Source organism: Triticum dicoccoides, chromosome 7B (genome assembly GCF_002162155.2).
Source record: "Triticum dicoccoides isolate Atlit2015 ecotype Zavitan chromosome 7B, WEW_v2.0, whole genome shotgun sequence".
Lineage (NCBI taxonomy): Eukaryota > Viridiplantae > Streptophyta > Magnoliopsida > Poales > Poaceae > Triticum > Triticum dicoccoides.
The window spans coordinates 694,285,517-694,291,081 of NC_041393.1; the positions used below are offsets into that span (position 1 = coordinate 694,285,517).

Below are 5,565 nucleotides of genomic sequence, written 5' to 3' on the forward strand. Positions count from 1 at the left end.
CGCTGGAGAGGAGGAGGAGGTCACCGGAGAGGAGGAGGAGGAGGAGGAGGTCGCCGGAGAGGAGGAGGAGGAGGTCGCCGGAGAGGAGGAGGAGGATGTCGCCGGAGAGGAGGAGGGTAGTATGGTGGAGGAGTGGAGGAGTGGAGGAGAGGTGGAGTGGAGGAGAGGTGGAGTGGAGGAGAAGAATGAAAAGGTAAGGAGGAGAGGACAAGCCCAGCCATATATACGGCATACTAATGGCGCACCGCGGGCAGGTGCGCCATTAGTAACTTTTTTTCATTTTTTTGATTTATTTTAAATTTTGAAGGCGGGAAAATACTAATGGCGCACCGCGGGCAGGTGCGCCATTAGTAACTTTTTTTTATTTTTTTGATTTATTTTGAATTTTGAAGGCGGGAAGATAGTAATGGCGCACCACGGGCAGGTGCGCCATTAGTAACTTTTTTTTAGTTTTTTGTTTTATTTTGAATTTTGAAGGCGGGAAGATAGTAATGGCGCACTACAGGCAGGTGCGCCATTAGTAAGTTTGAATTTTTTTGAATTTTTTTGCCTCTCCAAATCTTAAAAGGCCCGTAACTTTTTTTCTGTTAGGTTTTTGAGGATTTTGAAAATGTTTAACGGGGATCCCCCGGTTAAATTTGGATGTAACTTTTCGAGTAGATGATTTTTCATATAAAAAACTTTTTCATCCGAGTTAGTATGCAAAAGTTATGCCCATTTTTACAAATTCTCGAGAGATTTTGCAAAAAAGTCGAAAATTCATGTTTGTAAATTTTGCTAACAACTAGACCACATATCACATGGGAATATTATTTTCTTTTATTTTTTTGAGATTTTCATCATTTTCTTTTATTTTTTCTAAAACTGAAAAGGCGATAGGGGGGGTGGGTTGCATTCAGGGGAATGTTTGGGCCAAAATACTAATGGCGCACCGTGGGAGTGGTGCGCCATTACTAGTTGAAACTAGTAATGGCGCACCACTCCCACGGTGCGCCATTAGTAGTTTTGAAAAAAAAATACTAATGGCGCACCGTGGGGTGTGGTGCGCCATTAGTATTTGCATACTAATGCCGCACCAACACATGGTGTGCCATTAGTATTTAGTAATGGCGCACCACATGAAGAGTGTGCCATTTGTGTCCATCCCATCTATAGCCCTTTTCCTAATAGTGAGATCGCCCCGAGCAATTTGACGGGTACCGGTGACCGCCCCTAAGGGTTGCCAAAGTGTACGGGTTCGGTGACCACCCCCAAGGGTCGCCATTTGTATGGGTTTGGTGACCGTCCTCAAGGGTCCCTTAGTGGAATCACGGCATCTTGCATTGTGCGAGAGCGTGAGGAGATTATGGTGGCCCTAGTGGCTTCTTGGGAAGCATTGTGCCTCCACACCGCTCCAAACGGAGATTAGCATCTGCAAGGGTGTGAACTTCGGGATACATCATCGTCTCCGCGTGCCTCGATTATCTCTTACCCGAGCCCTTTACTTATGCACTTTACTTTGTGATAGCCATATTGTTCTTTGTCATATATCTTGCTATCACATAGTTACTTATCTTGCTTAGCATAAGTTGTTGGTGCACATAGGTGAGCCTAGTTGTTTTAGGTTTTGTGCTTGATAAATTAACCGCTAGGTTTATTCCGCATTTGTTCAAGCCTAAACCGTAATTATTTTCAAGCGCCTGTTCACCCCCCCCCCTCTAGGCGACATCCACGATCTTTCACCGACAGAGCTTGGGTTAGTAGGTATGTTGAATGGAACTATTTTTCCATTGAAACCTGCCACTGATATGGTGTTGCTAATGAATGGTGGCAATTGATTTTGCATCAACATCCGCTAGATGGTGTTTCATAGCTTGTCAATTGGTTGATCGTTGGTATGTTCACACGTGGCGGGACATGAGATGTTCCACCCCTATGAAGAATACCGGTCAAGTTTACCTGCATTGAAGACCATCGGGGGTTATTATAGTTCCCAACAAATCCTAGAAAATTGGAACAACTACCAACTATGCCAAGCATCTGTGTAGAAGGTGCATTCATGTGGGTATGATAATGGTTAATAGACTCGAGAGGTTGCATCTGGTACTCATTTGTGGGTGCCGAGCTCCCGCCACCACCAGATGTGTTTGTTAAGTGACTTCTAAGATTTGATGGGGTTTTTCCTTTACTTTTCTCCATCAACTTGCCACGCATGGAGTCAACATAGGAAGTACCAGAGCTACACGAGGAAAATTCATCTAACATTATGTCATCGAGTATGCCATTGTATAGGCTAATGGGAGGGTCTTCGGGATCGGCAAATCTTCTCGCATCCGGCGTGTTTGGAACCAAATACCTCGACATTCTTCCACCATGGATTAACGACCCCATGCACAAGTTGCTCTGGTTGTCCGTCAGCTGGCCTAATTGACTAGTTGCACCGAAATAATTTGGACTCCAGGAGGGGTTGCCACATGAGGACACATGCCATCTTCCATGCTCATGGTTATGCATAAAATTCCTTTGATTCCCCATGGATGAGTTTTGTCTTTCACTTGCATCACCGAGTGGATTTGATTTGACTCTATTCAAGTACAATCTATACTTCTGAAATAAAAATATAGACAAAATAACCATGTATGAGATGCATGCTCATGGGAAAAAATAATGGATGACATGTGGGAACAAGAAAAACTAAAAGTGTTGCACGGGTTCTAATAGAATGTGTGGGTCATGCATTTTACAAGATAAGCCATACATCTCCCGGGACAAAAGGAATTATAATAACACACATCTTCGTGATCCGTGCATTACTAAAGCTTTGATTGTTATGTTCCCACAAAATAAAGGCTTGCACTTATATACATGAAAAAATGTTAGACTATGAATAATAGAAACGCAAACATCGAAAATAAGCATAAGGAATAAAAATAAACATGTAGATGACTCGCAATATTATGTCTAGTGAGGTAATCCACATTCATCAGCTCCAATATCTTGTTTGGAGCAGCCTCTACAAAAAATGTCATAAAAATATTTGTTAACGAATAATATCAAATAACCACAAAGTGTTGTGTCAATGAATGAGGCGCAACATATGTTTTCTTACTTTCAAGGCCGATCTGGTAGATAGCTTCTACAAACTTGTTATGAAGCTCAGTTGTCCATGCCACCCTCATCTTCTTCTGGGTAGTGGATGCATGAGTGCTCTCTTTGTTCTCATTAGAACCATCTTCATCATTTCTCTTACTCTTTGAGTCCTTACTCTTGGCAAGAGTCCCAGTATGTACTCTCTGGTCGTCATCATTATCCCTACTCATGTGGCTTATTGATTGGGATCTTCTCCTACTCTCAACATGCTGCCATATGTTTTTGAGCTCTTTGGTTTGCACTGGCTTCATCAAATAGTCACACGCCCCATGGTTTATCCCCTTCATCACGGCCTTCTTGTCGCAATCCACTGATAGCACTGCATGCTATACGACCAACAACTTAGCTTTGGAATTCAAACGTTCAACAAAATCTATTAACTGAGCATAAATTTTTGTCCGAGTGCTTATAGACAGAAAAATGGCTTCGTTGTTTTCCAAATGTGCCGTGCAAGTGGGGAAGCAAAAATGTTACACATGATTTTCAAATGATATCATGACTACGATAAATCTGGTGTTTCAATGCAAACTAAATGGGAAAACATTCACACACTCAATACAATTGTAAAAAAATAATTGTAACACAATGCCTAAACCATCATCATAACATGTTCCAACTAGGTAAATCAGATCACCACATCAAACTATTGGTGAACCACAAGATCTATTACATATTGTTGACCATGTTTCTCTAGCATACTAGTGAACAATTGTCGGCCCTAGCAATGTTTTGAGCATGTTAAGCGGTCACACACATATTAGTTTTTATATGGTAAGCGATATAACCTATGGGGATTTTAGTACAATTTAGAAAAATAAATATTTGTGGTTGCACTTTCTTTCAAAAATAATGTGACAGCATAATAGTTTTCTAGTTTAGACTCAACAAATTTGCACGATTTTGATATGATACATGGGTGACCTACTCAATGTATCTTCTTAGAAGTGACACTCCTACTTTATATGCTATTCTCAAGAGTAGATAGTTTTAACTACTAACAATCTCAAGGATATTAAAGATGAATAATCCTTGAATAATGTCAATACAACTTTTCTGGTTTTGGAATTGTATTACTCATGCCACCATAGAAAATAGGTATGGTGCAATTGTATACTTTCTGTAATTGGAAAGACTAGAAATTTAAGATAGCTTAGAAAATAATTAAACATAATTTTGCCATATCATGGAAAAAGGATATATTATAGATTTAGTTCTTATGACTAGGATTTCACAATTTACATAATACAAAATTAAATAATGTCCATAAATGCACCCATCGAACACGTACATAGTGGGGGTCTACATTGCATTGGAGTGATACGTACTCTTACTAAGCTAGATTACCCATACATATTGTATGCATGATGGATCCTGCGCTCCCCCTCCTAATTTATGTGTCGATCCACCTCCGCTCTGCTACCCCAGTGGCCATCCGATCGAGCGGATGAACGGTTAGATGGGATCCCACTGGTTCATTCTAGGGACCTCACTCTTTAGACTTTCTCAAAGTTAAAAATACTGTGTGCATGCTGTGCATATGTGATTTCACAAAATCCTCCTAAAAATGTAGGATCTCACATGCTGCCCAATTAAAGGAATACATACCGTTTCAGTGTATCTTCAAGATTCTGGAGTAAAAATACTCCTTAAAAACAATTTTACATGCGAAAATAAAATTAGGACTTCGGGTTGAGTAGTGAGTGTATACTGATGACGGGCAGATCCATCTCGAGGCCGATGAGCTCGAGGTGCTTGAAGCCGTCCATGTCGGGCATGCGCACGTCGGTGATGACTAGGTCGAACTCCTCATTCCCCGTTCTGAGCATCTTCAGCACCGTCTTGGCATCCATCACCGTCGTTGCTGCATAGCAGCGAGCATTATTCACAGAGAGACGAAAATATCACAAGGCTCCGATTCTGATCTAACGGACCATGGCGATGTGGAGGGATCAAGAGACTCACGGCTGTATTTGCAGCGGCGCAAGAGGGCCTCTAGTACCTTGAGGCAGACGCGGTCGTCGTCCACCGCGAGCACACGCAGCCCCTCCGGGAACTTGTCCTCCGCCGCATCCTCCATCATCAGCCTCTGGTGCCCACCCATCGCGGCCATGTTTTCCGAGCTTCTTCCCACCTGACAAAGCAAACACCATCAAGAAAACACTGATTAAGAAACAATGGGGAGGCAGCAATCTAAGAACACAACGCAAAAATCTGTATTAATTAGATAGTAGATCCCTCCTTTCCGACCTCCTACAGACGGAACAGAAGAATGCGAATTTCAGAGGAGAGAAGGACTGCAGTGGTGAGATGCAGGGAGCTATTTGTAGGAGGGGAGGAGGGGTCAATGGAAGGAGTTGAAGTCTTGCGCTCCAGAGGTCAAAGACTTTCTTACTCCATAATTTCTGTAGCTACTGCATTTGTTTTGGCGATGTCAAT

General features: G+C 42.1%; 1 pseudogene; it reads right to left on the reverse strand.

Annotated features, from left to right (window-relative positions):
• Positions 1-5,239, reverse strand: part of LOC119339414 — a 35,623-nt pseudogene extending 30,384 nt beyond the window's left edge.
• Between the last annotated feature and the right edge of the window lie 326 nt (positions 5,240-5,565).